The sequence below is a fragment of the Castor canadensis genome, chromosome 6 (assembly GCF_047511655.1).
Source record: "Castor canadensis chromosome 6, mCasCan1.hap1v2, whole genome shotgun sequence".
In the NCBI taxonomy this organism is placed as follows: domain Eukaryota; kingdom Metazoa; phylum Chordata; class Mammalia; order Rodentia; family Castoridae; genus Castor; species Castor canadensis.
In genome coordinates this window covers 3,183,499-3,195,434 of record NC_133391.1, presented here as the reverse complement: position 1 = coordinate 3,195,434, position 11,936 = coordinate 3,183,499, and the positions used below count along the sequence as shown (strand labels likewise).

The following is an 11,936-nucleotide window of genomic DNA, read 5'->3' as shown; positions in this document are numbered from 1 at the left end:
TGCAAAAGCATTTTCTAATTTTTCAAGAAAAAACTATGTGCTCATTGTCTTGTTTTGTTTTTATTTTGCTCATTGTTTAATATTTAAATAGTTCATAAAACATACAAACATCATCTTACTGGGTTTTTTCCACACGCAGAGGTCAAAGCTGTTCCCTGGAGAAAAGGAGTCTATGAGGAGAGCCCTCCCCGGGTCCCCTGGGATCTGAAAGGGCAGAAGAGGGGGATTTTTACCGATGAAAGGGGAACAGTGGAAGTGCCCTGCCTGGCACAGGAGCCCTGGCCTCTAGAGAGCCGGGCACTCAATAGCTCCACACTCATTTCCTCTAGTCTTCAACGTGAGAAGGAAAAACAAAATGCTCTCAGGTTAAGAAGCAACCTGTATGCCATGACCACAGTATAAGGGCGTTACAATGGAGGCGACAGTGGCATGGACAGGGCTTACTACGCAGGCAGGAGGGGATAAACGGAGCTCTGGAATTTAGAGATGGCACAGCTGGGGTCTTCCTCCGAGTGGCAGAAAGGTCCCTCACTCTGAGCCCATTCTCTCTCCTCTCCCAGCAAACCATCCACTTCACTGAATGCTCAATGATGCTTTGATGTGATGGTGTCACCCCTGCTCTATCACAGCAAGACTGTTTTAGTCCCCCACACTCTGGTAGGTGCCACCCTCCACTCTGACCCTCCCAGTGCCACCCTAAGCTACATAAAGAAGCCTCACTTTTGAAAATATTCCTGCTCCCAGGTCATCTTTTTTTTTTTTTTTTTCTTTCTTTCTTTTTTTTTTTTTTTTCTAGCAGTACTGGGGTTTGAACTCAGGGCCTCCCCTTGCTAGGCAGGTGCTCTACCACTTGAACCATACCACAGCCCTTTTTGCTTTCCTGTTATTTCCCTAGACTGGGTCCCTTTGTCTGAGCTACCCTCAGACCACGATCTTTCTGCTTCTGATTAGCTGGGATTATAGGTGTGTACCAGCACACTTGGCCCAGTCCCCTTCTTTATAAGAATTATTTCATTCCTGGGATGTCTGAGCTATGAGGACCTGAGTGAATCCACTTGGTTGCAATAGCTCTGAACTTGGCCAAGCACTTACCTTTGGTCAGAGTCTCGGCTTCAGCCTCTAAGACCTTCTAGGGTAGAAGCAAGCTGATGAGGCAAGAAGGATGGAGCCACCTCAATTACAAAGTCAGATCCCAAACCTCAGCCGAGACATGAGGAAACCCTAAAAATAAAATGACAGTGAGGCCTATTTGAAAACGTTAGCAAGGCAGAATCCAGGTAAGTTGGAAACCAACTAATAGCTGAAAGGGAAGTCAGAGACATGACACACAGACTGTGTCCATGACACACAGACATGGACACATGGTCCATGCTTCGTTTCTAGCTTTGAAAACGGAGCAGCCATGTGAGAAGCAAAACATGGTCCTAAGGAGCCACCTGTCAGTCCCCGCTGACAGCCAGCAAGGAATCAGGACCTCAGTCCTCAAACCCAGATCTGCCAAACACCTGAACGCACAGGAGGCAAATTGTTCCCCAGGGCTTCCAGATAAGAGCCCAGCCACCAAGGCCTTGACATTGGCCTTGTGACACTCTGGGCACAGACCTAGGTGAGGCCTCTTGCACTTCTGACCTGCAGAACTGGTAAATGGGTGGTGTTTTCCATCATGCAATGAACACAGAATTAACACCTTCCTCTACTGCATGCTCATAAGAAACCCCAGCACCGGGCATGGTGGCCACCATGCCTGTAATGGCAGCACTTGGGAGTGGAGGCAGGAGAATTGAGAGTTTGAGGCCAGCCTGGGCTACACAGTGAAACTCTGTCTCAAAAAATGGAGGGGGAGGGGGAGGGGAGGGAAGGGAAGGGAAGGGAAGGGAACCAGAGAGACCCCTTGGGAGTGAGGGCCTGGAATAGGGTATGGCTGCTCAGGAGGGAACTACATGAAGTCTTCTAGAATGTTCTTTTCTTCAAAAGTCCAAAGGTGCCAGGAGAAGGGTCCCCAACCCTGATGCCCCAGAGATACAGTAGTTACTGTATCGTGACCCAGCAGAGAGGCAAGAACATGTCTTAGGCTCGAACTTAGGAGTCTTCTGCCACTAGTGAAGGGGAAGGGTCACAGAGATTCAAGGACAACACCCACACACATCTGAGCCAACCGCGATTCTGCTCCTCCCTAAGTGACGGCCATCCACACGAGCAGGTCAACAGGAGAGGGACCACTCAAAGCACAGAGTGATGCTACAGAGTCAGGAGACTAGTGGGCCACTGCAGGTAACCATAGCAACAAACCCACCGCCCACTCGACTGCCCGCTGGATAGGGCTCAACCACCCACTGCCTCTGGCCCCTCGCGCAGAGACAGTCTAACGAACCCAGCCGCATCCTAGTCTCTGCTGTCCTACACATGACGTCTAAGCCTTGGAGAAAAAAAAGAGAGAGAGATGGGCAAAGAGTGAGAAACAAGAGCCCACTAGAGAGAGACAAAGCAGTCAGCAGATGGTAACTCCATCTTAGGGCCATGTGCACCAGCAGATGTAGTAATGGACACACACCACAGGTGCACAGGAGGACAAAAGACCAGGATGAGAAACAAATCTTCCTCCTCAGTGAGACGTTGGAATATGCATTTTTAGAAAGTAAGATCTAGAATGCAAAAATAGTGAGGAAAAATGAATACTAAAGATTTGTGAGATATGAATAACCATTTAAAAGTGCAATCTACCCAGTAGAGATAGATGAATGCAATCAATTATTACAGAATTCTGAGATATTTATAAAAACTGACAAGCTGAAAAAAACCAAACTTTAACAAATACCAAAAGAAAAAAAATCAGTAGTGCACAGACCTCATTGTCTTGACACAGAACTCTATAAAATTTGCCAGGCACCAATAGCTCACGCCTATAATCCCAGGTATGCAGGAGGCAGAGATCAGGAGGATCATGGTCAGAAACCAGCCCGGGCAAATAGTTCCATGAAACCATGAAACCCTATCTCGAAAAAGCCCTTCACAAAAATAGGGCTAGTGGAGTGGCTCAAGGTGTAGTCCATGAGTTCAAACCCCAGTACCGAACCAAAAAAAAAAAAAAAGACACAAAGATACTTAAATCACCAAATATTAAAGAAAATGGATACATTCTCAAGACCATACCCATCAAAGAAACACCAGGCTCCCAATTTTTAAAGAACTTTCTCAAATTCTATTTAAGATTTTTTTTGCAACATGTATGTGTGGTTTATTCCAATAGCCGATTTTAGTAATTCTCATTTTTCTAAAATATTGTCCCATTTATCTTTGAATTTAAATGATTTATATTAAATGATATGTTAAATGATTTATATTAAATGATATAAAATTATTTATAGTAATCTCTTAAAATTAAAAAATAAAACTGTCTGAAATTGTCCTTTTTTCTACTCAGAAAAAGTTTATTTTTCCTTCCTCTTGATCAATATTGTGCCTAAAGTTTATGTTTTATTAGTTTTAAATACAAAGCAATTATTTTATGAGTTTTAACAATTCCTTTCCAATAATTAGTTTTAATGTTTTCTATTTTTGGTGGTGGTGGTACTGGTGCTTGAACTCAGGGGGTCTCACACTTGCTAGGCAGGTGCTCTACCACTTGAGCCACTCCACCAGCCCTGTTTTTTTTCTTGTGTTGAGTTTTTGCAAGAATGGGTCTCTCAAACTAGTTGCCCGAGCTGGCTTTGAACTTTGATCCTCCTGATCTCTGCCTCCTGAGTAGCTAGGATTATAGGTGTGAGCCATTGCACCTAGCAGTTTTAAATGTTTTCTTTTGAACTTTTTATTTGGACACACTTTAGACTTTAAGAATAATACAAAAAGTCCTAAAAACCCTTCAGGTAGACGTACCAAATATGAACATTTTAAATCATTTGGGGATTTGGGGGCTGAAGGAGGAAGAAGCTGCCACTATGGGGTGGCAGAGAAAACAGAGTCGCCTGGCTGAGGCTTTGCCTCACCCCCCACTCCACACACACACACACACACACACACACACACAAGTAGCCATCGGGGTCTCTGGCATGGGGGTCACAGGGGAGGGGTATCTCTGAGTTAGAGTCCCTGGGGTCTTTGAACCATAGGCTAATGTTGGGGCCGTGTCTCGGGGCATGCCCAGCAGGAGGGCTCTAAGTGACCAACATCTGCCTGATTCGAGCTATCAAACTCCCTGGATCCTTCAGCGTTTGCATTTAGTGCTGGTGGGCTTTTGAGTTGATGGACCTCAGCCTCAGTAAGAAATCAGTAACACTGAGTCACCATCAAGAGGCCATCTTTGACTGGTCTGCATAATAATTTACTTCATCCTTCTCTTCCTCTTCTCCACATACTCTCTCTCTCTCTCTCTCTCTCTCTGTGTGCGTGCGTGTGTGCGTGTGTGTATAAATACTTCACTGTGCATTTTCCCAAAAGCAAGGACATTCCGTTACACAACCACGATACTGTGATCAAAATCAGGAAGTCAGCATTGACCCTGGGCACAGGCACAGACCTCATTTCCTAGCTTTCCCAATAACATCCTGCCTGGCTATGGTCACTGTCAGATCCTACAGTCCTTTTCACGTGTCTTTGCTCCATCTCTGTCTTTCAAACATTGACATTTTTGGAAGAGTTCCAGACCAACTGTATGATAGTTTTGTTGCTCTTCAATTTACATTTGTTTAATGTGTCATCATGATAAGATTCAGGCAAAACAATGGCAACTGGGATTTTTTTAACCTGTTCCATTCTTTCTGGTTTTTTTTTTACTCTTTTGGGGTTTGCCTTTTTTTTTTCTTCATGTTAGCCTACTAAACTAAATATCATTAATTTTCAGTGTTTTTATTATTTTATTTTTTGTAGTGCTAGGGATCAAATCCAGGACCTTGCACAAGCTAAGGAAGTACTGTACCATTAAGCCACTTTCCCCCTGCTCCTCAGTCTGTTTCTTTAATGCCTATCTTAAGGTTAAAAGAAGAAGTTAAACATAAAAATCTAAAATTAATTCTTGGGAAGTTTTTATGAAAATTTGAGCTGGGAATGGTGAAGCAAAACTGTAATCCCAGTTACTCAGGAGGCAGAGGCAGAAGGATCACAAGTTTGAGGCCAGACCAGGCAAAGTTAGTGAGATCCTATCTCAAAAACAAAATACAAACAAAAGAGATGGGGTGGGACATTCGTGAGACCCTGGATTCCAACCCCCAATACTAGAAAACAAGAAAAGGAGAACTAAATAAAATAACTTGGTTATTTGGTTTGAATTTAAAATTCTTTCTCTCATGAAAAAGACATAATTCAGATGCAATTGATGAAAAGATGGCAAAAAAAACAGTTTTCCACTTAAAATAGGAGAGAGTTTCAGAATTTTTTAATTATAAGAAATTACCACAGGGCTGGAGGTGTGGCTCAAGACGGAGGGTGTCTGCTTTGCAAGCTCAAAGTCGTGAGTTGAACCCTAACCCCACCAAAAAAAAAAAAAAAAGAAATTACTATACATAATTTAATGCCATAAGTTAAATGGGACAATACACCAGAAAATTTACAAATTATTGAAACTAACACACACAAAAAAACCCAGAAAACCAGAGTAAACTACTAGATATTAAATGAAATGAACCCATCCTTAAAAATACACCTTCCCCCAAAACACTAGAAGCTTTATCAAATTCAAGTTTTTTTTGTTTTTTGGGTTTTTTTTTTTTTGGTGGTACTGGGGCTTGAACTCAGGGCCTTCACCTTGAGCAACTCTGCCAGCCCTTTTATGATGGGTTTTTTTGAGATAGGGTCTTGAGAAATATTTACCCAGGCTGGCTTCAAACTGCAATCCTCCTGATCTCTGCCTCCTGTAGGTGGGATTACAGCTGTGAGCCACTGGTGCCTGGCTCTATTCAAGATTTTTACCATGTAGGTAAGCCAAAAAGTAAAGCAGGACAGATCAGGGAAATTGAGGCACAGGAAATAGCAGCCAGGAATTTAGAAATAAGCCTTGTACTAATGAATAGCTCAATTAAAAACATACAGATAATTCTTTGCTTTAAGCCTTTCATTCCCTCTAAAGGCTGGGGGGGTGGGAGGTTATCTCTCTCCTGACCTTGCCTGCTTGCCCAAAAATAATTCCTATGCTCTGAGAACTGAGCAAGGACATCTTTTAAAAAGACACTTATCCTGGGAGAGAACTCTTTTGGGAAGATGACTCCTCTGGGCACAAAAATGTCCACAAAGAAAAACACTTATCGAAAGGATGGATACCTGTCCTCAAGAGAGTATCTGGCAGGACCCTTCCTTTCAATTAAAGGAATGTTCAAGCATCTGTGTCATTGTGACCCAAATTTAATGAGCAGGCCAACCTTGAAATTTTTAGGCCTAATTGATGAAACAGTGTAACAGCAAAAACAGTTAATTGTATCAGGTGTCAGAACAGAGGGGAGCACTTGTCATAAGGTAAATGAGACCCAAAACCCATAACCTATAACTTTCTTACCATTTCTTACCTTTCTCTGCTTGCTTGCCCAATAAAGCTCTGCCAACTTTTCTTACCATTGTGACTGAATGTCCAGAATTTTTATTCTGCTATCAAAGTCAAGGTTACCCAGGACAAATCCAGAGTGGATCCAGACACTGGTGGCTCATGCCTATAATCCTAGCTACTCAGGGGACAAAGATCAGGAAGATGGTGGTTCAAAGCCAGCCCAAGGTAAATAGTTTGCAAAACCCTACCTCAAAAAAAAAAAAAAATACAAAACAGGGCTGATGGAGTGGCTCAAATAATAGAGCATCTGCCTAGCAAGTGTGGGACCCTGAGTTCAAACCCGGTATCACCAAAAAAAGTTAAAAAAAGGATACATTTGACCTTTTCAAGATTTAAAACCATAGTGCCCATTTCATCTCCCCCCACACACATACCTCCCTAAATAAACAAACAAAAAAGCATCAGACAGAAATATCTACCTCCACTCTGCATCACACTCCTACATGTGACCTGTGCTCACCTCTCTCCACCAAGTACCTTAAAAGAATGGTCTACACACAATTGTCCCACCTCCACCACCTCAAAGATCAGACACCATCTCTGGACTCCATCTTTCACTACCTTATAGTCCAGCCCCCATCAGCCTTCCCTGCATCACCAAACACAAGAATGCCCCTCCCCTGCAGCGCTGGGCTGCAGTCCTGAACCAGGAAAACCATGCCCATCAACTCAGTCGCTGCCACAGTCTCAGCCCTACCTGCTCCAGGCTCTGTCCCACTAACTCCAGCACAATCCCCTTTTGCACCCCTGACCCTTCCAAACCTTGGCCTGGAAGACCCCTTTTTGCCCCCCTGCCACCTGCACAGAACCTATTTTGAAATCTGACCTGTAGTCACCCGTCAAGAGTGGGAACTGATTCTCCCTCCCTTGAGTGTCCCTTTATCCAATGTGCATAGTGATCGGGATAACTACTATCCCTTGGTCACCCCTACTTGTTAATGTGACCAGCAACTCCACAGGACTCCCAGCTAATGATGCATCTGACCCCAGCATCCATATGTCTCTTGATGGAGCCCAGATCCCTGAAATAGGCACTTCGCAAAAGCCTTCCTCCATCTCCCTCACCGCTTAGCACGCTGGCTACCACGTGGGGTCGTACAGAAGGGGGGTCCCCCTAAAAGAATTGGGGGGCTGTGCTTGGTGGTCTTGCCTCCTCCCCCTAAAGATCCAGCTACCCGACAGTAGGCAGAAGTGGAGTTTGGAGACCTGGATGGACAGGATAGAAGCAAATCCACCCTCGGGAAGAAAAGGTGACCTTGGCGTCCGCACTGTCACCACGGTTGTCCCTACACGATCCTCGGGGACACGATGAGCTCGGACAAGACAGAGCTGCAGGAGTGAGGGTCAGTTAGACACCAGGCCAGCTACCACCCGGACCCCACTACCTGTAGAGTCCCCCCAGACCAACCGGACAGCACCCGACACTCCGTGCTGGACGTCCGGACAGTGACCACCAGACCCCCACAATGGCGCGGACCCAGCTCTGCAGCGAGTGGGTGCCAGGCACCCTCGCCTCTGCCGTGGTGTCGATCAGCCAGTGTAGGGCACCAGGGGCTGGGGGTACAGTTTGGGGTCCGGAAGTGCGCACGTCAGAGTCTGACCCCTGCAAACACCCTGTAAGAGCACCCCCTAGGGGAGGGGCAGAACTACAACTCCCGGTAGCCTCCACGGTAAGGAGTGTCCGGTCATTCGTGACGTACTTCCGGCCACGGTGCAGGCCGGATCCGGCGGATATGGCACGTTGGCTTCACCGGAAGATGCCGTCGTGGCACTCCCGGATCCATGGGCGGGCCGTCAGTGAATGCGCCATCTTCCGCGTCCTTCCCCCGACGCTGGATGGATCTAATCTCAGCCTTGCGCCATCTTGTGGAGTACATTATGATTGCCGCGAACTCGAAAGTCCAACCTGGGCCTGGTAGTCACCCGAGGGCTCGTTAGATAGCATTTAAAACAGATGTTTTTATTTAAAAAAATAGCTCTCATTACCTCCGCTTGACCCCGGAGGACCCCTTACATAAAAATTGTATCTAACTCATGGCAGCATAAAGTGATCATGGAGTTGTCCACGAGACGCTGAATGGACACACGGACAACAGCTAGGACGTGGATAAAAATGGAGGGGGGAGGGGCACACCTGTGATCTACCGCTGGGGAAAGTGAGGCAGGAAGATCGCGAGTACAAGGCCAGCCTGGCTAGATAGTGAGACCCTCATCTCGAACCCAGCTAGAGAAATAGATATCTCAAACCCAGCTAGAGAAATAGATATCTCAAACCCAATAAATAGATAAAATAGATATCCCAAACGGAGTAAATAAATGGATGGATGAATGGATAGATAAAAAGATAAATGAATAAATACAAAACCAAAATTCTGATCACCACTGCCTACAGCATTCTATGTAAGACACCTTCATCTCAAACACAATAAATAAAATAAGATAGCTATCTTAAACGCAATACGACGGATGGACAGGTAGATTGGGTGGATGGACGGATGGATAACATAGATAAATAATGCATTAAAAACAAAATTCTGACCACCACTGTCCACAAGGCTCTATGTAGGACACCTTCAGGGCTTTTACAAGCAGGTGTCTTCAGTTAAACCTGTCATTTTTCTGTCAGAAATTATTAAAAAAACGAATTGGGGTGGTAAAGTGCGTGCCTGGCCCTGGGTTCAATCCCCAGTACTGCAAAAAGAAGAAACTGACTGAATCAGAAGATACTATTTTATATAACTCTATACAATTAGAAACCCTCAAAAAATTTTATAATTTTCTAGAAAAAAATACAACTTATCAAAATTGACCCCAGTAGAGATAGGTTTCTAAATGGACTGATTGCCAAAAGAGAAAGAGAGAAAAAGAAAGAGCTACCACTATGTAAGGTCCACACAGTGTCATAGAGAAATTCTACTAAACCTTGAAAGATCACCTGTCAGCTGTGCTCAAACTATCCCAGAACATAAAAAAAAAATAAATAACACTTCCAAAATTTTGTCTAGGAAGCAAGAGTGTCATTTATGTCAAAGAGTGATAAATACAACCAAAAAGAAATCTTCAGACAAACCTTATGGAATATTGGTGCAAAAATCTTAACATATTAGCCAACAGAATCTTATTTTAAAATTAAAATATTGTAATCAAATGGAGTTTCCTTTAGGATTTCAATGATTAAATACTGGGAATGTCAGCCGGGTGCCAGTAGCTCACGTCTGTAATCCCAGCTACTTGGGAGGCTGAGATCAGAAGGACCATGGTTGGAGGCCAGCCCAGGCGAACAGTTCTTGAGACCCCACCTCCAAAATAACCAGAGCAAAATGGACAGAAGGAGTGGCTCAAGTGGTAGAGTGCCTGTTTTTCTCTGAGTTCAAATCCCATTCCCATCAAAATATATAGAGAGATATAGAGATATAGAGACTCATTAATGTAATGCATCAGGTTAATGGAATGAAGGAAAAGGCGGATGGCCACTATCGTGGAGACAGAAGAGGCATTTAATAAAAGTCAGCACCCATTTCGTGTATTCAAAAAAAACAAAGCTATGTAAAAAGAGTCAGTGGATACTTCCTTGAGATCAGGAAATATACATGTGTGTGTGTGTGTGTGTGTGTGTGTGTTGACTTCAGCCCAAAGTCAATATATTACTTAATAAGGAAATTCTGAAGGTTTTCCACAAATGTGAGGAATGATAGAAAGTTGCTCCTCTACAACTGCTTAATACTGTGTTGGGTTTATTCACTCCTGCAATGAACCCAGAGAAAGAAATTAGTAAGCCCAGCATAGTAGCATCTGCCTGTAGTCTCAGCTACCTGGGAAGCTGAGGTAGAAGGATCACTTGAGCCCAGAAGTTCCAGGTCAGCCTGGACAACAACATAACGAAACCCTATGTCAAAACAAAAATTTTTTAAAGAAACTAAAGCGAAGAGTAGGAAAGAGATAAAACCCTCTTTGCAGATATGATTGCAGATCTAGAAAACACAACAGAGTCAGAACTATACAAATAAGAGAATTTTGTAAAGGAAGATTATAAAAACAAGTTTTAAAAAAAAGCTATATAAACGAAGTCCACTACAATGAGAAATATCCAGACTTGTGGATTTTTTTGATTGACTGATGGTTGACTGACTGATTGAGACACAGACTCCCTATGTTGCCCAGGCTGGCCTTGAACTCTACCAGGCATAATCACCTATGCTTATGAGAAGAACTGCTGCTGGCACTTTAAATGACTGTTCTTTCAAAGTTGTTACTTTGTTTCAGATTGGGCTGAGTCACTCTGACTCACTCTTCCAGGTTGACCAGCCAATCACCAGTTCTGAACGGGCAATGCCACATGAGCTCCAACTGCACATGCTCAGAAGTAACACCCCCCCCCATACTGAGCCTTCCCAAAATGAATATGCATGAGTTTCTCCCCCCACCCTGCCCAGGAAAGCCCCTTGCCTACCTCCCTACATATATTTTAATTTTAGAGCCATTCTGAGAGCTGGGGGTGTGACTCAAGTGGTAGAGCACCTCCCTAACAAGCATGAGGTCCTGAGTTCAAGTCCCAGTACCACCAAAAATTAAAAAACACACTTCCTTGGGCTCCTCCGTAGTTCTTCAAGCTATTTCTTTCCTGCCCCGTGTGAACAATTAATTTTGACTAATACATGCATCCAGGTTACTAACATCCAGCCAAGATAGAGACGTGCCCATTATCTAAAAACATTCTTTCATGTCACCTTTTCTTACCTCCCCATTCTCCTTTGGCTGCAAGTCTGGAAGGTTCAAGCACCTCCTAGATCTTCTGAGTCTCGCTGCCCATTTAGCAAGCCATTTCATGCCACCAGGCCCCCCGAAAAATGGTAATCACAAGTCACCATGCCATCTGTTTTGCAGGTTGTCTCTATGGAGTCACCCAGAGAGGAACAGCAAGTAGACTTTTTACTTCCACTAAAACTGTCAGAGGCGCTCAAACCGCTTTGTGAAAAATCACTGACTCCCTACTTGGGCCCAGGCATGAACTGAACACAGGAGAAGCTTGGCATCTCTGCCGCCATTTTGCATCTATCTTTGCTCTCAGTCGTTCTCTTTGCAGTCACTTTGCAATCAGCTTGGATTCCAGAAAGGACAGGACTGATGACATCTTTATGACAAGGGACCGAAACTTCCCATAAAGAACAGTGGAGACTTGCAGGACAGACGCCTCCAGATGAGGACAATGACCTGCAATGATGAGGCTGTGCCCTGGAGCAGGAGCGGTCACCTCACGGGAACCAGTTCACTCCCCTCAAGAGATGACAGCGATGACATCTTCTCCAGAACCCCTCAGAACCCTTGGAGGAGATAATGGTCAAGCTGACCACACCCATGACTGGGACTGTGTCACTGTCACACCTTTGTCCCCTGCCCCCAGTCCTTT

The 11,936-nt window shown here is 44.4% G+C and overlaps 1 long non-coding RNA gene across 1 annotated transcript; it reads right to left on the bottom strand.

The window, feature by feature from the left end:
- LOC141423974 (uncharacterized) lies at positions 1–8,162 on the bottom strand. The gene is made up of 3 exons (XR_012448740.1): positions 7,915–8,162; positions 1,093–1,221; positions 1–204 (listed from the first exon to the last, which is right to left on the bottom strand). It is a non-coding gene; the product is annotated as an uncharacterized lncRNA (long non-coding RNA).
- Between the last annotated feature and the right edge of the window lie 3,774 nt (positions 8,163–11,936).